The sequence below is a fragment of the Theropithecus gelada genome, chromosome 6 (genome assembly GCF_003255815.1).
Source record: "Theropithecus gelada isolate Dixy chromosome 6, Tgel_1.0, whole genome shotgun sequence".
Lineage (NCBI taxonomy): Eukaryota > Metazoa > Chordata > Mammalia > Primates > Cercopithecidae > Theropithecus > Theropithecus gelada.
Window position 1 is genome coordinate 124,456,814 of NC_037673.1, and position 24,948 is coordinate 124,481,761.

Genomic DNA, 24,948 nt, shown 5'->3' on the forward strand with positions numbered 1-24,948 from the left:
CTAGGTCATCACAGCCAGAGAATAAATATATTGTCAAAACAATGATCACAAAACCATATTTCCTGACTCAGCTTCTGTTTCTGCTAAGAAGTATGAGGCTTCTCAAGAACTTCTTCCTCTGTGTTCCACAAACTAATGTCCTTTTTATAGGGTAATATTTCCTCCTACTGAGGACATCAAAGGGAGCAACCACCACCCGTGTCTAGCTGAGAGTGCAATACTTGCAGCCAAGGCCATCATCTACTGAAGCTTCTAGTCCACTTTCTGGCAAAGTTACTGAACCTGTTACATGTATGTACCAGGGATTAGTCTGAGTATTAAGGATTAAATTCAGAGGGAAGACACAGTGTCACCCCTTTTCTATAGTATTGGTCAAACTCCTTCTTTCCAGAAATAAAATTTTGCTCAGAAGACTCAAGAACACAACATAGTCCTTACCTCCTCTGCAAATTTTTCAGACCTGTTTATATGTACCTAAAGGTTGGGTGAATTTGGTTTAGTCTTAAGCTAAGACACTTGATTTAAGGGTATCCTAGCAAAATCAGTCTGGGAGCCAGGTTAACCTGTGACTATTTACGAAAGGCTAGAAGGCCTAAACTCGATAAATTTTAATTTATTCATTCATCCCATGTGAATTTATTGACAAAAACCTGTTTCCTGCCTTCAACATTTTCATTTCAGTTTTTACATTTTCAACCAGAGCCAATGAGGTTTATCACCTTATCCACTCAATAAGGTTAGTTTTTAGAAAGCCTTTGAATTACAACATGATGACAAGTTCAGCCCATTATAAAAAGGAAAGAGGAAAATCTTTGATTTAGAGACACTAGATTTTTTTTTTTTAAGCTGCTAGGAATGAAATTATTTCATTGGTGTTATGTTCAGCTGCGATTTTAAAACAACAACAAAAAAATGTTCTTTTTGTGTGGTTCGGAAAGTAAGGGGGTTTTAACTGAGCAGGTGAGATTGCAAACTCAAGACGCAGTCACAGCTTTTTCTTTTCTCTTTCACCCTGCTTATTCATTATTTGGATGTGTGCTGTTTCTTCCCTCATGGTTACATTTTATAAGATGAGTTTGTTTTTTACAAACATAAACTTTGAATTAAATACACTATAAGATAAAATAAATACATTAAGATAATTAGTTGAAGTTTATAACCCAGAGCTATGAAAAAGAAGATTCTGGGAATAGAGCCAAAATGGAGGTGAACATAGTATTTCAACCAGACTAAAAAAAAAAACATAAAAATCAGATATATATATATATATATATGTATATGTATATGTGTATATACACACACACACACACACACACACATCCTGGTCCTGTGTTATGTGACAACTGGATGAGATGACCAATTCTGCATTTTCTTTTCCTTCCAATAGCTCATAAAAGGATCATCTGTAATCTCTACACCGTATTGACCTGAAATTTATCTTTGCCGAAACTAGTTCTTATAGATTCAAAATATTTCCTGACTGATGAACATATACATTCATTTTATGTAATGAAATAAATATATTCAGAAGTATAGAAAAATAGAAATAATAAATCTTGAAAAAGGAAGAATTTTAAAATGCATAGCATTTGCATTAATTTCAAGGTGGGGGAAAGGGTAATTTTTTGTTTGCTTCTTTATACCTTTCATCACTACAGATATAATTTTCTGTAACAAACAGATTTTGCATTTGAGGGAAGTTTAAAAATAAAAAGGAGGAGGAAGAAAGACGTAAGACGATAACTTCCCAGACCCCATATGTTCATTTATCCCTTTCCTTTGGTAGAACATTGTGCTAACTAGCTTTCTTCACACTAGTCTACTTTAGCTCTCTCATCCACCTGAGAAGGCTGTATGTTTTGTATGAGTATCTTGAATGGCACAGATCTAGGTGCCAGGGATGGCTATGCAGACTGTTCTCTTGGTGCCACAACCAACCAGTGGTCACTGTCATTTCCATTAGTAGAAGGTGACAGTCACCTATAGAATACAGTAAGCAAAGTGTGGATTTAAGTCTTCTTCTCTTTAAGAAACGAGGGTCAAAATGCCAGAATGGACCATGGTAAAAGGAAAGCAATATTCAAAGGCAGCAAATGTATTCTCCAGAATGTGGAGTTTTTGATAGGCTTTTCTGTGAATAAAGATGTATATACTGCTTTACAGAACATTTCCATTTTTATATTATATTCCATCTTTGAACTGTAGGTTCAGAATACAGTCCCATGGTTCACTAGTCTTATTTCCAAGCCTCCAAACAGGAAGGAAAAAATTGAGCCATTGAATGCCTGTGGGAAGAGAAAAAAAAAATCTATACCAATTTGCAATTAGGTGATTAACACAAGAGCCAGTGGTAACAAGCAATGTGTTTTTATTCCAAACATCTTTGCTACAAATTGCGGTTAAAAGCTTCACCCTGAATTTTCTTTTTGTCTTTTGACTGTAGGGTGATGATATAAGGTAATTGCACAGTAACTACAGAATGCTGCATGTTATTTCATGCAAGCCATTTAGTAACTACGTCAGGTAACTACACAGAAAACCCTTTTAATTACAAGATAGGATAGCTTGCATTACCCAGCTGCATTCTTTCTGGTTAGCCTTGACCTATTGGTTCATTGCTAAAACTTCCATTTGTCCCAGGCTATGCTTCATCAGCTGCCAAGGGCTACACTGACTCTGGTCGAGTGCTCCTGCAGCTTGAGGCATCACCACGCGGGGATGCTGTCTCTAGTCTCTCCATACATGGACTAATGGCTTGGCTGCAGTTGCTACTTGGATCTGCTCAGTTCTGGTTAGCAACACTTGGAAGATTCTTCTTGTCCTGGATTCTATGAAAAAAGTGAAAAGTATAATTGTTGATGACTCAGCCCACACTGAGGAATAAATTAAATAGAGCTTCCTTAACAGCTAATTTAAGCAAATATATGCAAACATATATTCACTGTAAGTAATTAACAGTCTGGAGTTATTCCCTTTCAGCACTCCTTCTAATTTTTCCTCCTTAGAGAATGGTGACTCAGTTAGCTATATGTAGCTAAGAATAATATACCCATGGTGATCTTACTCGTGTCCTCTTTTTTCATCATCCTGGTTTACATGTTATCTACTGATATTCCTTCATTTTTGTGTAGTTCCACTTTCTACTTAAGTACATGTCAGGGCTGTTATTTCATTTAGCAAGGTTGGCATGCTAATTTGCAATGCATATTCAGTATTTTTATGCTAATTGCTCAAAATTCAATTTCAAAATACACATGATGAATTGTATTTATAACTCTAGCTATTGTTGTTCCTAATTTGCTATGGAATAGATACTGAAACCTAGGGAGAGACATTCTCTCAAGTCCTCTGTAAAATACTTGCTTCTGCAAAGATTCCCTTTTCTGGCACCCTGGCTTTTGACAGTATGAGAATGACTATCTTCCAGACTAAATGCTACTATGGAGGAGAGACTAGATCCTGTTGTGTAGAAATTGGATCACCTTATCCAGTGATTTCTCCAGCTGCAGCTACTGGAGGCCTGTTGCTTGACTCTTTCATGGCGGCTTATTTGTGGGCTACGACTGTTACGTCTAAAGGAAATCATGATATTCCTCCCATGGGATTTACAGGTACGAGCAGTGACAGAAAGTATAAGTGGAACTTTTACTTCACCATTAGAATAGGCCTATTTTATCTGAAAATTGCATCTAGAAGTTTTTCAGGTTAAAATATTTCACATTGGAGAGAAATATCAATGTGGTTTTTCTGGCCTCCAAAAAGTTTCAATTCTTCTTGTTTTTATAATGGCTGATTGGTAGCAATATTCTGCCATGGGTCCTGAGTTAAACCAACAGCTCAATATGCCTCTCTTACTCCATCTTATCTTCAGCACCAACTCTTCCCAGAGAGGTTCTTTTCCGACCTTCCTGTCTTGTTCAATACTCCACCCTCTTCCAAAACAGATCTGAACCTAGAGAGTCTTCCTTGACTTCTAGACCCCACACACATTATCAGGTAGCAAAATCCTATAGTTTTAGAACCATAAAGACAGGAAAGATATATTCAATTTTAAAATACCTACTTTAAATTACATATTTACCAATAAAGCCACATGGGTTTCTTTGCTTTGGCTGAATTTTTTTTTTTTTTTGACAAGAGTCTTGCTCTGTAACCCAGGCTGGAGAGCAGTGGTGCAATCTCAGCTCTCTGCAATCCCTGCCTCCTGGGTTCAAGTGATAGCTGGGATTACAGGTGTGCACCACTAAGCCCAGTTAATTTCTGTATTTTTAGTAGAGATGGGGTTTCACCATGTTGGCCAGGCTGGTCTCGAATGCCTGACCTCAAGTGATCCACCCACCTCGGCCTGCCAAAGTGCTGGGATAACAGGCATGGATCACCATGACCAGCCTGAAATTATTTTATATCAGTATGGTAACACTTATTGTCTAAGGATTATTAAAACATTACAATGTCTTTTGATAGCATCAGAAGAATACCTGAAACATGAATGTAGATCAGACTTAAATCTAAAATGTTGATCACGTGACTGACCTTGGACGTGGGCATAGTAACAAGGATCTGATATGCAAAGCAGTAAAATATTTTAAAATTTCTGCTCCCTTGTTCAAGTTTGGTACTTATCACAACCAGGACAGTGCTGTGACTTTTTTTTTTTTTTTTTAATATTTGGTGATTATGAACTGTTAGTTACAATCTAGATTTGTGTCATAATGGGAAAAATACTAATCTCAAATGGAACATGTTTATCTTTGTTTAGTTAAATACAGTTTGCTTCATAAACAAAATCTTTTGGATCACGGAATCACAGTTGGTGGTAAGATTGGGAATCACCACTGTAGTCTGCCTACAAAAATAGCTCTTACCTCTATACCCTCTACTCCATTCCAACTGCAAATGCCCTAGTTTATTCCTTCCTTTCCTTTTACTTGGGCTCTTATAAAAGGCTTCTAACTAGGCTTCCATTATTTTCTCTCCCTTGATTACATTCATTGCTACTCAATTAATTAATCCTGCTCAAAACATTTTAATATATCTCTATTGATATCCTAAGTATAAACTTCCTTACCTTGGCACTTAAGCCCTGTAAAATACAACTGCAACCTGTATCCTAAGCCTTAACTTTCATTACTGCTGCACAAAATGCCTGCGTCAATCAAGATGTACTAACTCCTAGTATTAATCATGGCAATTAGATATAAGGTTCTGAACTGTTGACTCTGCCAATAATTAGCTCTGTGACTTCAAGCCCATTCTTTAACCTTTCTGAAACTTAATCTCCTCATTGGCAAAATTGAGATAACTCAAAAAAGTTGTTTGTCATTACTATTATTATTATTTAAAGTACCCTTCAGTTTCCTGCCTCTCAAATTTGCTCATTTTCTTTCTTTTTGCTGAACATTCTCCACTCCTTTTTAATCTCTCTAAAGCAGTGGTTCTCCAAGAGTTGTCTTTGAAAAAGCAGTAACAGAATCGCCTAGGAACTTGTTAGAAATATAAATTCTGGGCCCCATTCCAGACATATTAAATAAAAAATGTTGAGTATGGGGCCTAGCGATCTGTGTTTTAACAAGTCTTCTAGGTAATCCTGATGCACACTAAACTTTGAGAATCAAGATCATTCTCAAATGCTACCATCTAAATTCTTTTCCTTTCTTTCCTTCCTTTCCTTCCTTCCTTCCTTCCTTCCTTCCTTCCTTCCTTCCTTCCTTCCTTCCTTCCTTCCTTCCTTCCTTTCTTTCTCTTTTCTTTCTTTCTTTCCTTTCTTTCTTCTTTCTTTCTTTCTTCCTTTCTTTTTTTTCTCTCTCTTGTTCGTTCGTTCTTTCATTCATTCTCTGTCTCTCTCGTTCGTTCATTCATTCATTCGTTCGTTCTCGCTCTTTCGTTTGTTCTCTCTCTCTCTTTCTTCCTTTCTTCTTTCTTTCATCCTGATGCACACTAAACTTTGAGAATCAAGACCAATCTCAGATGCTACCATCTAAAATCTATTTCTTCCTTCCTTCCTTCCTTCCTTCTTTTCCTTTTCTTTTCTTTTCTTTTCTTTCTTTCTTTTCTTTCTCTTTCTTTCTTTCTTTCCTTCTTCTTTCTTTCTTTCTTTCTTTCTTTTTCTTTCTCTCTCTTTCTTTCTTTCTCTCTCTCTTTCTTTCTTTCCTTCTTTCTTTCTTTTTCTTTCCTTCTTTCTTCTTTCTTTTTTTGTTTTGAGACAGGGTCTCGCTCTGGCTGTGTACCCAGGCTGGAGTACAGTAACACCATCTTGGCTCACTGCAACTTCTGCCTCCGGGGCTCAAGTGATCCTCCTGCCTCAGCCTCCCAAGGAGCTGGGATCACAGGCATGTGCCAACACACACAGCTAATTCTTGTATTTTTAGTAGAGACAGGGTTTTTCCATGTTGGCCAGGCTGGTCTCGAACTCCTGGCCTCAAGTGAGCTGCCCACCTCGGCTTCCCTAAGTGTTGGGATTACAGGTGTGAGCCACTGCACCTGGCCTAAAATTATTTCTTATCCTTCCAAGAGCACCTGATCTCTTCCCTGACTAAAACTTTGTACCGTACCTTGGCATTTCTGCTTTACCTTAACCATATGTGTATACTCATCTTATTCCTCTTTTACTTTTGCCAAATTGGTAACACTTTGCAAGAAGGAACTCTGCTTACTAATCTTTAACTAGGAATCAGGGCTTGACAAAGTTTCTTTCAAATATTTGTTTGACTATATTTGAATGAAAGAATTTGTTGTACTTACAGTACTAGAGAACAAATAACTAGAAATAGAAAACGTTCTTTTTAATATCAATTAAAAATTTCCATTCTGGAAAATTCAACAGCAACATGGATTGGATGCTTCAAGTTCTCAACTAGCAGAGTTTCAAGTAAGGCAAAGGAGTTAAAGCTCCATCCTTATAATCATCTCTTCATTCTTTGGTTCTGTAGTGTAAGCCCTTTTTAAAAAATAACTTTCTGAATGCATAATGTTGGACAGGAAATGTAATATCAAGAATTGAGGCAAAATGTATGTGTAAGGCTGATGGTTCTGTAAAAGTACTTTCTATTTTATCTGCCTATAAAAGGTATACACAATGCTATTTATGCTTCCCATTTTGCTTAAGTAACTTTGAACTCAGAAAGGAATCCAAGCTTGGTCCATTAAATTGCAAATCCAGTAAAAATAACATGTAGTCTCTTTCTTTCTAATTGGATAGAGTCTATCATATACAAAATGAAATTTAAAAATACTATTTTCTTAAACATCATTCACTAATTAGTACTAATCAATGTTTTAAAAGAAGGTAAAAAGAAGGAACTAGTGGCTACTTAGATGTCTTCAAATCATGTGTGCACAGTGTGTATATATATTAATGTATGTGTGTGTGTATATATATACACACATATATACTGGAGACTAAATAACTAAAAATAGAAAATACACACACACACATAAAGATACACTAATGAGATCTTTATTTTTAATTAGTTGGATGCTTGATATTATCCAGCTGATAGTTGGGTAGTAGTTGAGCACAGCCTTGTTTTCAAGCAGTTGTAAGTTAGTGTGACTTACAGTGATGAGAAAAGAATCCACTGTCACTGGGTTTCTTTTGATCCAGTGTTTTGTCTTTACTACTTACTTTGCTTGGAGACAACCTTTAATTCTCCACAACTATTATAAATTGATATGCAGGCTGAACTCATAGGTAACAGAAAGATGTCACTCTCTTCTAACTATATCTATCAGAAGATTGTCGATTTTTTTTTTTTTTTTTTTTTGCCTTTGGCAGACAGTCATGTGCTTGCCGCCTTGTCAGATGTAAGGCAAAGGTTTATGAAACAAAATACAGTTAGTGATTTAAAAATTCTCCTTTCTTTTAAACTTTTTCATAACAGTAGCATCTACTTATTTTATTTACTGAATATATGAGAAAAAAACAATAACCATGTTAATGACAGAATGCTAAAGAGACAACTGTCTTGCAGGTAAGGTCCATTCAATACAGCTCCTAACAGGTATTTTTTCCTCCCTATTTCTAAGGACCTCAGCTTTACAGATTACTTTCAGAAGGAATTGGAAAGAGACCTCTTGGAGAAATTCTAAAAGACTCCTAAAATGTTTTGGGAAAACTCTGCTTGCTGTGGCTGGCGAAGGAATAAGATAACATCAGAGATTTCAGAGACACTCTGCACGAGTCACAGAATAAATAATCAGCACACAGAATTCTATTCACCTGCTGGTAAAGGCCAAACAGAAACAATTCCAGAACCCATACCTTTATGATAAGTAGACTCAGTTAAAAAACAGTTTAAAAAAAGGGAAGATGATTATAAAATAAAAAGGAGAGATTTCTCTTGGAAAAGGACTCTAGAAAAAATGCAAGCTCCAATAAGAAATACAGATTATAGGAGCACGCAGGGATGAACCTTGAAAACATTATGGTAAATCAAATGAAATGAGCCTGACACAAGAACAAATATTGTGGGATTCCATTTGTATCAGGTACCTAGAATTGGCAAATTATTGGAGACAGAAAGTAGGATTGAGGTTACCAGGGGCCATAGAGAGTGGAGAATGGGAAGTTACTATTTAATGAGTACAGAGTTTCTGTTTTGGATGATGAAATAGTTCTGAAAATGGATAGCATAGCCTTGTAAAATATACTTAATAACATTCAATTATACACTTTCAAAAGGTTAAAAGAATAGCTTTATGTTAAGTATATTTTGCCACAATTTTAAAAATATAATGTAAACAAATGAAAAAAAGCAAGTAAGGAGACCTTGTGATAGAAAGTCCCTCTGATACTAACATGTTATGAACTTACAGAAAAGAAAAAAAAAAGAATTTTCAGAAGAACTAAAAAAACAAGAAATAAATTTGATCCTCATCTGCAAGAATTATATCATGTTACCCATACAGTAAAACAATATAAGATCAAAAAATAGAACAGAAAGCCAGCTAGCACTGAGCAGTGATATTTTTGAAAAGGGAGATGATCATAAGTAGGACCGATTCTAATAATATCCTGTCCATTTACAATGTTTTTTATAAAAGTGAATGTATTCTGTAGACCACCATCCTTACCTATAAAGAAGAAAAAAGGTGAAAAAACAAATCATTTACTGATAAACAGTTGGCCAGAGAGGAAGACTGATTTTTTACCACAAAGCTTAGAGATATTGAGTTGCAGCATAAAGAGTGAAATTGTATTTAAAGCTTCATAAAGAAAGGAAGGGCCGAGCGCGGTGGCTCACGCCTATAATCCCAGCACTTTGGGAGGGCAAGGTAGGTGGATCACCTGAGGTCAGGAGTTCGAGACTGGCCGGGCCAACATGATGAACTCTCATCTGTACTAAAAATACAAAAATTAGCTGGGCATGGTGGTGGATGCGTGTAATCTGATACTTGGGAGGCTGAGGCAGGAGAATCGCCTGAACCTGGGAGGTGGAGGTTGCAATGAGCTGAGATCATGCCATTGCACTCCAGTCTGGGCAATAGAGTAAGACTGTGTCTCAGAAAAATAAANAAAAAAAAAAAAAAAAAGAAAGGAAGAAGAAGACAAAATTAGAAAATCTGGCTCCATAAGGTAATGCCCAACACTTGAGCTTCTGAGATTTTGTGATTCAGAGATCTTTGGAAACATTTTAAACACTCAGCATCTAGCAGTAAAAAGTGGTTAGTAAGTGTACCCCAGGATTACAGAAAATGATCTATATTTGTTAATAAACAACTATTTAAAAACACTTCTGTATATATTAAAGCAGCATTTCTTCAAGATGTAGCAATAGCATCTCTAGGGAACTAGTTAGAAATGCACATTACTGGGTCCCACCCCAGACCTGCTGAATCAGAAACTCTGAGTGGGTTCAGCAATGTGTGCTTTTACAAACCAACCCCCCAAGTGACTGATGCCAGCCAAAGTTTGAGGGTCATTGTTTAGGATGGAAATCAGCAGAGAGTTAGCGGGCCCAGCGGGTGGTTAACCAGACTGCACTGACCCAAGGGAGAATCACAGACAGGTCTCTTGCTGGAGGGAGCTGCTCCTGAAGATAGGAACATTGCTGAAGCCCTCAAGGGAGGACTTTCTTCTCCTTTTCCAGGAGGATTTCTTATTTGACTGAGGAACTACTTGTCTGTTGCTAGTGTTAGTAAACTAGGGTTTTAGAGAAATCTGGAAAATAATTCTGCTCAGGAGACAGCATGAAGACTCCTCCTGCTTGCAGAGCACCTGCTCCCTAGCCTCTTCCTCTACATTTCTTCATATTGGAACATATTTGCAATTTATTAAGTCAATTCCCTCAAATCTTTCAGAATGTATGTTCATCTCACCATTACCCAGAAGTCCTCTCAAGTTAGGCTTGCCTGATATCACTATCCAAATATTCTGCAATAAAAGGATTTAGCTGGAGATTTCAGGAGCCCCATTAGATGTGTGTGTGTGTTCTTTTAATCCTTGTTCTTCTTTCTGTCATGGAGTATCTGGGAAAAAGGTCCATATATAAGTTAGCAGCAAAAACATCTGTTTATACTTAGATTAAGGTTATGAAACCCCCTTAACCTCAAAATGCTGTCAAATGTTACTAATTTTTTAAAAATCCATGAACATATATATATTTAAATCCACGGGCATGTTTCTTTTATAACGTCACCCAAGTTGATGAATATTGATGATTCTTTGTGCCAAGTCTTATCATCTTTCTCTAACTAGACTGAGAGCATCATTTAATTCTACAACCTTAAGCCCATGATCTGCCCCTCAGCACTGATACCTGCCTGTTCCCTTTTCAGGTGTATAACCAGCATTCAAAAAGAACAAGATCCAGCACTTTCTTTGTCCAGGTCATGTATCCTACCTTATTTCCCAACTTCTTGTACTGTGATCTTACCACTTCTCTGCAGCCTCATACCTGTTTCCAACCTGACATCGATGTTACTTTTCTTTCTATAATTTGCACTGGTCTCTTGAATTATGTCTACGTCTGGAAGCCCTAGTAACAACTGCACAGGGTTCAGGAAACAGCACACCAAGCTAGGATTTCCAGCAGTCTCTTCAAAGAGAGCTGGGTAAACTGAATCCTATTTAGAATTAAACCACTAAAAAGTGTTTAATAGAGGTTTACCAAATACTTTTGTTTTTACTCCAAAACCAAAAACACACATATTCACTCTGTGCCAGTGCTTGCTAATGCCTTAATGCTAAATGTAACTTCCCAGCTGCCTGGCCAAGAATCAGTGATTACAGGATTTATTCCTATTGGAAGAGACAGTACACAACTCTAATTAGACCTTTTTTTAAAAAAAAATGTCTTGGAGGATTGTTGAACCAATGAAATTTAGAAGAGAAAACATAATTTCTAAAACTTTGATAGACATGATAAGTCATGAAAATATGCATTGACTCTTAGAGTAAGGGTTTCAAGGAAATAAGGTAGCCTAATAAAGAGGATTAGCTGGTAAGCCAAATGGAAAATTTAATACACTTTTTTCTCCCTTCTATGTTATTTTCACTTAATTTTCTTGGAATCTATGTTTGTGAAAGAAGTAGAGGTTTGATTTGCAACAGGAATATTTTACTGTCTCCATTACCTGAGGGTAGGCGCCAACACTTCAGCTCCATGTATCACCAAAATTGCCAAAGTTTGAGTAGTTCTGTTCAATAGTAACAACAACAACAATAATGACTGGATGATGCTGGGCAAACTGCAGTAACCATAAAATAAAGTAAAATAAAATAAAATAAAATAACAAACTCAAATCATAGTGGCGTAAGATAATCAAATTTTATCCATGTTCATACAAAGTTCAATACAGTCCAGGAGCTCTCCTGAGAAGTTCTCATTTGATAATGACCCAGGGGTGCAATTTCCTTGCATATTGTAGCTACATCATCACCAAGGTGGAAAGAGGTGCAGAAAATACACTGGCATTTAATTGTCCTGGCCCAGAAATGCTAATTTCCCCTCATATTTCATTGGCTATAGCTACTCATATGACACTAACCAAACTGCTAGGTAGGCTGGGAAGTATAGAAGAGCACCAGAATATCTTGTGAGCCCTAAGAGCCTTTCCCACAAGTAGTGCTGACATATTGATTAATGCTGTCTATATCCTAAGAACTGTGCTAATTAAGTGCATTATCTATGATCCTCAAAACAACCTTTCAAGATATGTGTTAATAATTTCACTTTATAAATGAATAAACCAAGGCTCACAAAAATTAACTAATTTACATGTAATTTACATGTATTCTTCTTTCTGTCATGGAGTATCTGGGAACAATGTCCGTACATAAGTTCTCTGATTCCCACAGAAACTTTTAAAGGTTTGTATTAACTTGGGTTTACAATTGAGCCTCATAAACATAAACTAATTTTCCAAAAGTCAAAGGGCAAAAGTAGGATTTGAACCTTGAAAAGACCCTATCTTTTTACTTCTTCACATGCTGTGTACCAAGTGTACTGCTAGGCTCTGGGGATACCACAAACAAAAGGAAACATGGGGAGGGGGAGAAAGAGAGGCCTTGCTTCTACTAAATGACATCAGATACTGCCACATCAGCACCATGCACTGGTGCCCCAAGGGAATGTTCACACCTGGACCAGAGATATAAAGAACATTATTTCCAAAGTCAAAAAGACCAGGCACTTGGTCAGAGTTAGGTTTTCCTTAAAGTGAATAGAATTTTAGGTTCAGAATCTACAGACAGAAATCCATAATTTTACACAATCAATCATGGGTTGTAGAAATAAAATAAACCCTTTGTAAACAACTAACAATAAGAAAACAAATTTGTATCAACCATGCTAGAGAAAAGTTTATTCTAGTCTCTTTATAGAAAATGATATAAAATTTAAAAATTGTTGACATGTAAAGAGGTAATCAAAGAGCTTACATCCCAAAATAAATTTCAGGAAGTTAATTTAATTTGTGGTATTTGTCAGCTCTTTTAAAGCTGTGTGTGTGATTTCTTTTTCTACGTATATATAACTATCATACCTACTTTGTGTTCTTTTTCTTAGAGAGTCCTCTCCCACCTCCAATTATGTAAGGTTCAGGTCCCCCTAAACCAGAATTCACCCTTGCACTACCACACATTGGCAGGTAAAATGCTCATCTCACTGACCTAGCAGAATTTAATTTTTATTTTAAGTTTCAGGGTACATGTGCAGGATGTGCAGGCTTGTTACATAGAATTGGCGTAAAATTTGAAAACCATGAAAAAATAAAACAATAAAGGATCTAGATGCTAATAATGTGGTTAGTTAACATGTTGGCCATTTCAAAGCAAAATAAGTCTTTGATGTTTTAAACTATTCAAGGAAGGATATAAGTATTTACTCTGCAAAGACATGTAGATTTGAAATCCAAATGTAAAGAACAGATTCCTATATTATTATTAATATCTTCATAAAGATTATATTTATCAATAATGGGTACTATTCAACTTTAAAGGACACCTATGGCTCAGTTAGACCAGGGAATAAAGATACTTGGATAAAAGTCGTGTTTATAAAATGAAGAAAGGGGCCCTTCTGATCCACTGTACATAAAAGGAAACAATCTAAAGTCTCTAGGGAGAATTCGAGTTTCTGTCTGGCACAAAGTGAAGTCACCCTCTTGTTAGTAGATATAGGATACATTTAATCACCAAGATATAAAAGGAAATTTGATAGTGCCCAGAAAAAAATGCAATGCTAATGAGTTGAAGTTTAATAAATAATGTTAATGCTTATGATCAATAAATGCCTGATGGACCTTAAAAATATTTGCTACTATAGTCAGCGTTCTCAAAAATTCTACTTGGAAAACAGAAATAGCATTTCTCATACTGAATGTCTTTAATAGCATGAAGAAGAAAATGAGACTAAAATAAGATATTGTCTTTATCAGTTTTTATCAGACTACCTGAAACATGTTACAGAGTTTAACTCTGTAGTCCTTACATTCCAGATAATTTTGAAATATACCACTGTTCTTTAACTGGGTAGCCTGTGGCCCAGAGAGATGAATCGATTTGTTGAAGGTAAGCAGTAAATTCATTATAAAAATAAAAGTGGGGAGGAGGGGAGGAGAAGCTAGAATCTTGAGCACAAACTCCGAGGCTGATCCATTCCAGTTAAGTTTCTTAAAATAAATTATTCTGTTTCTTCTCAGGAAGACACTAAGGCCCTGTTTTCAATAAACTAGGATAGCTCCAGAAACAATTTAGTGGCCAATCTGATAGTCATTTAGATCGATATAATTATATTCCAATGGCTATAAATATATTGTGAACTATGGATAATTTTGAAAAATTCAATTCACAGAGAAAGTATAGAACCACAAATCAATAGAGAATGTGTCATGGTAGAAAATTCTTCTCATATAAAAATAGTTCTGTTCACACTTTGTACCTCCTCTAAATTCTACTTCACTAAAATTCTAGGAAACCAAAAAAAACAAAAAACAAAAAAAAAAACCCATCTAAAACTAGATGAATAAAATCCCAGAATCTTTTTTTTTTTTTTTTAAATCTGGAAAGGATTTTAAAGATTATCTCTTTAACCTTCAACTCTCTTGTTCTACAGACCCTGAATGTTTAAATGACTTGTCTGAAATAGTCATTTAGGTAGAGGCAGAACTAAGACCAGAAACCAAATCTCTCCACTCCTGCTACCACAAGACTGTCATAAATCACACTGCCTCTTCCCAAACCTTTCCCCACTCCCCCCCAAAAATATATATATTTTTAAGTCTTACAGTGGATGATCACATTAAAAAAGAATCTGAGGGTATATGAGTAGAATTCCTGAGTTTAGATTTTTGAGAAATTTTTTATTAAGATAAAACTAATATTCCCAAGAGACAGACATTGGGAACACTATTTGGCTTTAAGGTTAGGAGTGGTGATAGCAAAGGAGCAAAACAGAAAAGTAAAGGCAGGGAGAAACTGCAGAACTATACACTCAGTAACCCTATTGTGAGCCATATGCTGGATGCTGAGGAAAAGGAAATGAAAAGCTTTGAAATGCAGCTGTCCTACTTCCTGCTATTTCCATTTGAACCAAACTATTTTTCCACCAGGATCCAACATGTGTGCAGTGACACATGGAAACAGGGTGAGCTCATGAACACAGGGGAATAGTATCCAGCATTCCCAGCACAGCACCCTGGAAGCACACGGCCACTCCCAACCTCCACCCCAATGGATGGTAAATGTGGAAGAAGACCTATTGATGGAAAAACCCACTTTGGAGCAGAAAAGGAAAGCCAAAAAATAGCTCAGGCACCTAGATGCCATTCATGAATAATGCCAGCAGACAAAAAACATTAGATCTAAAACCATCTTAGTTGGAAAAGATCTTTATTCATTCAAATTATGGCAAGAAACTCCTTCAGGAACACTGGAGATAGTGGTACCAAAAACAGATAACCATGCAAACTATGCAAACTTGGAAAAGTGCATTGCTCTGTCAAAGTTCATGAAGTAGGTCTTAATATTTAGCAAAAGAAAATCTTCCATTCTAACACAAGGCATGACAAAGCTCATTTCATACAACGGAAGGAAGGCTTTTTTTCTTGTTTCATGGTTGTATGTTTCTGACACTGCAGTATTAACATTTAAATTGAATCTTTAAACGATTTTTCTGATGTCAACAACATTATTGGGAAGGCCAAACTCGGCAGATGACCTTAACTGAGGTGGTTACAGCATTGTTCCCGGTAATTTGGCTTTGTGATATATCCTTCTTCTAGGTATTAAGGTCTGGTTTGAATTAAAGTCTGCAGCATACTCACAGCTGTGGGAGTAACTGAAAGGACTTGTTTTCATCCCATGGCCAAAAGACTTTCTTGTAACATACAGTTTGTACATTTAATTACTTACTTGGGCATTTATTGACCCTCTACACACCTGATGCCAAGCACTGTGCTAGGTATAGATATAAATCCTGACTTAGTTTCAAGCCCTACTTCTGCTGAGTAATTACATTTCAGTGGAGCATAATATTTAACCCCTACGAGCTTGTTTCCTCTTAGGTTTACTGTAAAAACTGAATGAGATATTATGTGTAAAATACTCAATACATCATGGTTTTAAGACGACAGTTTCTGCCTTTGAATAGCTCGATTTGAAAATGACATGTACATGAATAACCAAAATGTAATATGCTATTTGCTACAGCAGAAGGTGTACTCTATAAGACAGTTCAGAGAAAGGAGTGGCTAATTTTGTCTAGAGTGGGGCTGGGAGAAGGTCATCAATGAAGTGTCAGAAAGAAGGTAACCTTGACAGATGAGTAAAGAGGGGAAGAGAGAGACATTTAGAAAAGTTAAGATTAAATCTCCCAGGTCTCCTGGTAGCAGCAGAAAAGTTCACCCCCTCAAGCACTGATGCTCCCTTTCTTGGAAGTTGAAAGTTGCACACATTTCTGGCTTTGCCCCACACTGCCTGGCACTGATGGCATTTCCAAAAAGCATTCTACTGAGGGGACTGATCCTTCCAAGGAAGCAGCTTAGGAAAAAGATAAGATAAAATCAGCAGATGAGTCATAGAGGAACTGAGGGAGAGGGTGGGGATGACAACATTGGATAAATCTGGAGTTAAAAAATAAAATAGTTAAGATCACATAGTACACTCAGGGTACTCAGGACTTAGTATGCGTTCTACTAGTTTTCTACTAGAAAAAAAAAACTACTGGTAAAAAAAAAAAAAAAAAAAACAAACCCAAATAACAAAAAAACTATTCGCCAAAATGTTACAGCGTCTGTTTCTTCTAACATGTAAGGAAAGTATTGTACAGTGACAGACAAAGCAATAAGTATATCACTAATGAAGCAGTGATTTAGTATGGCGGTGGCAAATAGAAGAAGCCACTGCCCCCTCCCCTCCCTTTCCTCACCCTAGGCAGGTATTATAAATCAATGATGGCACGCTTTCCTTTTGAGACTGGACGCAACCTCTGATTCTTGGTCTTTATTGTCATCCCTGAACTACTAGCCCTATAAAGAATATGCTGAAAACACAGTGAACAACATGATATTGTGCCCACAGAAAGATCAGCATTGCAGTCTCATTGGTCTGATTAAGAGGATCATATAAACTCTCGAAGTTCAACTTGACTCTACATATTTACTGTGAAATGAGGCTGAGACACAGTGTTGAATATTATGGATTGGTTTACTCAACATTTAGGCCAGCTCTTCTAGCATGCAGAAGCTGGAAAGCTAAAAAACCACATCTCTTGGTCCTTTTACATTCAGGTTTTAGGTTTAAATTCAGAAGGACTTGCATGAAGAGAAAGGTAGAGTTCAACATACATATTCCTAGAAAGGTCTGTGCTGGAGGCAGCACTGTCTCATGGTCAGCCGCAGTAACCCAGGCTTCCTGATCCAGGGACTGCCTGGCCCTGATGGAGGAGGTGGCAGCAGCTCACCCAGATGCCCAGTTCTCTAATAACGTTTGAAAGCCATTCCTGGAAGCTCATCCTAGACCCTGTTTCTTCAGCTCCCTTTGTCACAATGATTTCACAAACCTCTTAAGAGCCAAATATCTTTCAGCTTAAACAAGCCAGACTCTTGTCTAAAACTGAACTCTGGCTATAACAAACATGAAAACTTACCTTAGACCATATTCACTGGAAAACATAATTTGGTAAAAATAGTTCTAATGGCATGGATATTTTAGGTGAAGCTCGTATTATTGTAGCTTCAGCTGTTAACTCCCTATGAAAATAAATTCAAAATCCATATTTATATCTCCAAATTCTGACCTTACCTGCCCTCCCATATCTTAAATTGCTTCTTAAACTTTTACACTTGGGTTTTCTGACATCACCAAGAAGTCATATATCAATAATTTTTTCAGTCTTCCCTTTCATTATCCTGGGCACCTGGGCCCAAAACTTCAGCATAATCTCACCTCTCTCTTTGTCCTTTACCAAGCCCTAACAATTCTTTTTTTGCATAATCTCTCTTTCCCATTGGCACTATCATCAATCTAGTTCAGCCTTTCCTCAACTTGTGCTTGCTCTATGTAATATTCTCCTATCTGGTTTCTTCTGTTTTTAGTATCTCCTAATCACTTTGGCCCACAAATTTTTCCTAGCTATCGCACCCAAATTAGCACTCCTAAAAATCATTCTCATTTTGACACTTTCTGCTCAAATATTTTAAGACTTCCTATACCCCAAATATAAAATTCAAACAATTTAGCTTGGCGCTCAAGGCTTCCACAATCTGACTGCCAACTATCTAACCAAAATTACTTCCCACTACTTCCCTTCTTAAGCACTATAGCCAACTACAGCCAAACTGGCTTCTTCATGTTCTCATCTTACTGAAATACTATTTCGAAGAATCATGTCTTGTACACCATTTTTCCTTCCTTCAGTGCCCCTTACTCTCTTCTCTGCATTTCGTGTAATATGAATGGAAAATCATAAACCTCCTCCATTACAAGGCAAAAAGGGGAGTGAAGACTCCAGAGCTATCTGAATGACAATTAGAAAAGAATTTACTAAATTAGGAAAATAACATTTTAGATTATTTTATTGTTTTAGTCAACCATCAGACATATGTTTTGTTTGGATTCTGGGAGGGTTGCAACTTTTTGTTAGTCTTATGGTTCTCCAGGTGGAAAGGAGACCAACATACTGTTCAAATGGACTAACATCATGAAATTATTTACATTGGATGACAGATAATACCACTTGCTTACGTAACTGACTTTTTTGGTGAATATAGTTGTGAATAAAGCCAGATAAGAACTTGGTTAACTTCAGCCTATTGAGACATCCACGCAGATGATCAGCTGGCTGAAACTCTCTATCACCACTGTATATATATTTTTTCTGTGACAATTTTAGAATCTGCTTCAGGAATGCATGGCTCCTTTTATCTATCTCATCAGAGAGCCTCAACTCTACTTGAAAAACAATGGCCTGTTTTTCTGTTTTTTGTTTTTTTTTTTTTTCATCCTTTCTCCTGTTCTGCAGTGTGCTTGCACCAGCAGGTAGAAGGATTCTCTTCCAGGTATGCAGCATCCTGACACCCGTCACCTCTCCCCTCTCCTGGCTCTGCCACTGTACTTTTCCACTTGAGGGCTCTGGCACAGTAGACCAAGTGATGCATCTGAATTCACGCTTGCTGATTATGGTCTTAGGCTTATTTTGTTCATCTTGTTTGCTAGGTCCATATCACATAAAGGATGGATGTTTAAGGCTTCAGTGTTATTTTTCGCTTCCCTGCCTATTTTCACTTGTCAAAACCTGAGAAGCTCCCATAATGTTTTCCTGTCAACCAGCTCTTCCACAGACAGTTAGTCTGGGTGTTTCTCTTCATCTTCTCTTCATACCTCCCATGTCCAGTTCATAGAACTATAGACCAGGCAAATATATTCTCCATTCTAATAAGACGTGTACCACTGGTAGCCTAAAATTCATCTTCCTATTAAGACAACCATGATTCAGAGACTTTCCATTGTTGGATCCCATCTCGGTAACCTTTTAAATACTTTTAAATACTTATTGCTCATCTAAAGTCACAGAAGTTAATTGGAAAAGGAGAATGACAATGCCTCAAGTCTGGGATTTTCCCCCCCTAGGACCTTATTGCCCAAATATCCTCCAGAATTCCTTCCCTTCCCAACAAATGAGCTCAACAAGTCTTTTTAGGCATTTCAAGCCAACTTTTGTACTGGGGAAGGACAAGAAATAGGTCACACCAAATCTGCATATAGACACATACAGGGATTCACTTTCTATTCTCCTGACTCAACTGTTAGTTCTCTTTCACCATGCTGGAATCCTGTATTTCCTGGTTTTCTTGTTTTCTTAATTTTCTACAAGAACTTTGCATGCTCTTTCTTTTTTTTTTTTTTCTTTTTTTCATTCCCCAAGTCTCTTCACACTGTGCTCAAGCTAGATTGCGTTTAGTTCCCACATGTCTGGTTCTTCCCTCTGGCAAGAAGATAAACAGTACTTTCTCTGTCTCCCCCTTAGCCCCATTCCTCTTCAATCTAGGATTGAAATCTGAAATGGAATCCTTACCCTTTGTGACTTCTCTCCACAAGTGCCTTGCTCAAAAAAAAAAAAAAAAAAAAAGGTTAATCATACATTTCTCTGCCCAAAGAAGCTGACAGCTGCTCTCATTGTACTTCACCTATCTTTTAGAAAATGTAGACACTTTTAAAACTAAAAAATGAGGGTCTTGGGGTCCTTCATAAATGTAAAGCATGCCTGTCTTCCATCCTATAAACTATAATGATCAAAAGCTTAGATTTCATCACTCTTCGGGCCTGGCCAGGTACCCATTATATGTTCTCAGGGGGCCCTATACCTTTCCTTTATTGCCGTCTTCACTGTTATTCTCAATCATTTGTGTGATTATCTGCTAAACAACTGAATTCTTAACTCCTCACCTACCATTACCCACCAATTTGCTACTTGCTATCCAAAATATGAATGGAAGGCAGTAGGTTTCACAAGCATCACAGTGAATATTCAGCAGTATATGGAGAGAGAACATTTCAACCCACAGCAAAGGCAGACAAGAATGAAGATGCACTGTAGGCATATGCTCCGAATGCAGATGGGCTAACAGCCTGCAGGCACCACAGAAAGCAAACGAAAGAACTTCTTTTGGGACTGCAGAGTCACTGCAGAAGATTATAAACATTCCAGAACCTCCTGAGCAACAGAGCCACAAAAGAGATCTCAGTGGAAAAGGATGTTTGGCTTCAACTCTAATAACCTGAACACGATGGAGGGCAATTAGCCTCAAGCTGTGGCCTCCAGGGCGTGCTTTTTGGTCACCTTGCAGCAGGTGTGCCGTCCTCCTGTGGTCCAGAGCAGCCCCATACTGCTTCACCATCCATGCACCCCACTTCCCCAGGAAGAATCAAGTTTCTCCTCTCCTGCCTCAAACCATAACACACTAAATACTTTTTCTCCTGATCACATATCAATTTTTTGTGGCTTCTTATAAACCCCTTTTGTGCTTGTTCTTAGGTCATGGAAATCAAGAGTAGAACAAATAATGAAGTGCTCTAGGACAAAAGAGAACTGAATTCTAATCCACTGTGCAAATTTGAAGAATTTGAATAGCATTATCGCTCTGCTATGACCTGGCTTTTGTCTTGAGCAAGTCACATTGCTGGACCTGTTTCTTCAGCTGTTAAACAAAGAAGCCATCTGCTTCAGGGTTAGATTGGGCTGGGTTTTCAGTTAGGGTAGACTCTCTAGGACAGGGTTGGTCAAACTGGGTTTGTAACCATTTGGTTGGTCATAAAATCAGTTTTTGTAATGGATTGGAATACGTGAGAATACATTGCACAGAACGAGAGTATTTGTCTATAAACTTGTTCTATTTGTGAGTTGGGTGTTAAACATATTTCTTATTGTTAATAGAAGTAAAATGTTTTTAAAACTCTGAGCTACAAATATAGAGAGACAGAAAATAGATTAGTGGTTGTGTAAGCCTAGAAGTAGGAATGGGGAGTGACTGTAAATGGACTTAAATTTTTTTTTGGGTGATGGAAATGTTATAAAATTAGATTGTGGTGGTGGTTGGACACCTCTGTAAATATACTAAAATTCATTAAATTGTGCACTTAAAATGAATGAATTTATGGCATGTAAATTACATCCTAATAAAGCTATTTGAAAACAAAACAAAATACTGCTGTATTTTTGCTTCAGGGCATGTATGGACTCTTCAAAGGTATATCATAAATTTGATTTTTCTGGGAAAGAGAACATAGCTTTTATTAGATTCTCAAAGGGATCTAAGTCCCATAAAACTTTTTAAGAACCACCAGATTAAATTGTCAGTTTCCTCCTACCACTAAATTTCTATGACTCTAAAATTCTAAAGTTTATTTTAACTTTATTTCTTCAAAATTAAAATGATAAAAAAAGTTTCATTTCCAAAGCACTTGCAAGAATCTGTTTATTTATCCAGTGATCGGAGTGTATGGGCTCACATGTGTTAACATATTTTAAGAAATAAAGCACTGTGCAAATTTGAAGCATTTGAATAGCATTATCATTATTTGATTATATTTTATATATTTTATTATATTTATCTGCATTTGGTTTATATCCACAAGGTTTTTAGTCATAGATACATCTGTAATTTATATGCCAGTTATATATGATAATATTATTTGTACCTCCAATTTTTTTTCTCATATTGGTGATCCCTAATTCTAGGTGTGGTAGAGCTCACAGATCATGCACAATCTTCTCACTATGTGCAGACCCTTTGGTAGCAAACACAAAAGAAAATCAAGAGATATAAAGATATCACACAAAAGGAATTTTGTATATCTTCTGTAAACAGAAAGACAGATTGGAAATTTGTGAGCAAAGTTGCAATATGGAAATAGGAAAAGGCATTTCTGAGTAAGGGGAATGTTTATTCAACAGATTGTGTTAGGTCCTGTGTATAGGTAAAGAGCTATCAGCCAACTACAATTACTAGGTGATGAGTTCCTGGATGGGAAGGAATATGCCTACTTTGTCTAACAATCCTAAAAAATAGGCTATATGTACATGGTAAGTTCTTAATATCTGTTAGTAATAACCAAAGAGATGAATACAATCTAATTATCTATTGAGAGGGGACAGGTCAAATAAATTGATATTTTCAAACCTTTATAATAATAAGGTATATTTACATGTGCTTTTAGAAAATGATCTCCAGAATATATTATTATATGAAAAAAAGCAAAGTTTAGTTTATCCCCTTTAAAATAGTAAAAAAGAAAAATAAGGAGATTTTATATATAATAATTCTAGAAGAATTCAGGATATCTGTTTATGGTGAATGTCCTAAGGAGTAGGACAGAGTTACTGGTGGGAAGGAGAATTGCTTTTCATTGTATACCTTTTTGTCCCTTTTGAATCTTTTAATTTATAAGTTCATTAATTTTTCATTTAAAATATTTAAAAAAGGGTATTACAGAAAGTAATTCTGTATCACTATGCATTCAGCTCTTTAGCATACCACATCCCATTTAATATAAACAAGTCATCTTATGGATGAATACATGAAGGCTCAGAGACCGCAAGTGACTTATATAAGGTCACACAGCTAGACAGTAAATAGCATATTTAACACTTGACCCATATCCTTGGGCTTCCTACTCACTGATGCTTTTCCCACAACTCCACAGACCAAGTGCATATGGATATAAAACCATAGTACATTTCAACATAGTTCAGTCAGGTCAGTTTGGTACTCAAGCCTGCTGGTTTTGCTATAGATGACAGGTCAAGCTTAAAATGATATTTTTCCACATGGCTCCTGCTCCTTCTAGTCTTCATAATTCTTTCCTGTTGGGGCCCAACTTCTTCATTTACCTGGCTCTTATCTCTGGCTTCCAGCTTACACATTACTTTTTTCCCACTGCTGTAATTAGCCCCTGAACTCCCGTCATCTTGGATCTTCCATGCTACATTCATTGTTCCTTTCCAATCTCTTTTATTCCTTTTTTTTTTCCATTGAACTCTTAGCTTCTACTGATTTCCATTTCTTTTTTTTTCCAGGTACTAAGTTATCTCTCCCTTATTTTATATAACTTCCTATCTTCCCACCTACTCCCAAATTAATCAATCCCAATTAATCAATTAACTCCTGATTAATCAACTATCTCCCAATTAATCAATCTCTGCTAAGAGTTCCTTACCCCTCCACTGAGCATGGCTATTTTGATACCTTTTACCCCAAACAGAAGTACTTATAATTATTTTTATACCTTTGTATGTTATCCATTTTAAAATTTTACCACATTCTTTAATAGCAACTCAACTGCACTTCTCTGATATTAAGACCATAGATAATATACCTCAAGAATACGTTTTTTTCATACCAACAATTCCATGGTTGTCAGTGTCCAAGTGGTTAAAAGCATGTCTCTAAAATTAATCAAACCTGGGTTTGAGTCCTAGTTCTGTCATTTAATAATTCTGTGAGCTTGGGAAATTTTCTTAATCTTCTCTGTTTCCCTATTTGTAAAATGAGGAGAGGAATACTTACTTTATAGGTTTCCCGTGGTAATGGTGTGGATAATGCAAGTAAAGTGCTGCAGATGTTAGTGAACTCAATGTAAGTAGCAAGTAAACATCCCTCGTCTTAGCCTCACTACTGCATCAGCTCTCCACAAACCTTGCGAAACAAATCTTTTCCTTCTCCAAGACCCATCCCACCCACCTCTCAGCCTCAGCACTACCTCAACACATCATCTGTGTTGAAACCAAGAAAATCTCATCATGCCACTTACACTAAGGGATTCATAGGAAAAATGCCAAATATGCATCCTTTGGCACAGAATATTTTGTGCCTTACCCTTTTTGGAGTAAGCTATAAAATTTCCTCTAAGTCATAAAACTCTAGATTTTAATCTCAAACATTTTCTTTTTGGAAACAATGAAAGTCTCTTTGTGTTGCATTGGAATTCAAACAAAAGCTATCCAGTGTCTATTTACATTAATTATACTGGTGATTGACTATGGCTATGCCAGAGAATGTATTCCAGGCTCAAGTTCTATTTTTCAACGACTGTGCTGAGGATCGTCAGACACCTGTCCTATGTGGCAGCTGGAATATTTAAGCATCATAGTGTTTTAAAATAGCAGACAATTGCTAGGGCTGCAAGAAAAAGAAAAAGAAATTAATTAAAATAAAATAACAGATAAGCCAAACCACAAAGACATACTTTAAACCAGGGGTTTTAACACTGAACACCCTGATTTCAATTTTTTCAGTGCCATCTAAATAGAAGTACATTATAATACAAGATAATACAAGCCTATGGCCCCAAGCAAAGTCAGATGGAGAAAAAAGTACATTTGGCCAAAGATAAATGAAAAGAAAAATTTCTTCCTCACCTTTACACCTTGATTGTAGTTCCTGGAATCAAATCAGAATGGAGCTAGGCTCCCTACAAGCCCCATTGGAATGGATAAGGGAAACTGTGAA

General features: G+C 36.6%; 1 protein-coding gene across 1 annotated transcript in view; it reads right to left on the reverse strand.

The window, feature by feature from the left end:
- Positions 1-2,351: 2,351 nt before the first annotated feature.
- The window catches only part of LOC112625942 (proline-rich protein 18-like), a 79,873-nt gene continuing 57,276 nt past the window's right edge, over positions 2,352-24,948 (reverse strand). The window contains exons 2-3 of the mRNA XM_025387504.1: positions 3,655-4,007; positions 2,352-2,828 (exon numbers count right to left, since the gene is read on the reverse strand). The gene's annotated coding sequence lies outside the window, so the exon portion shown is untranslated. The remainder of the gene's footprint in view (positions 2,829-3,654; positions 4,008-24,948) is intronic.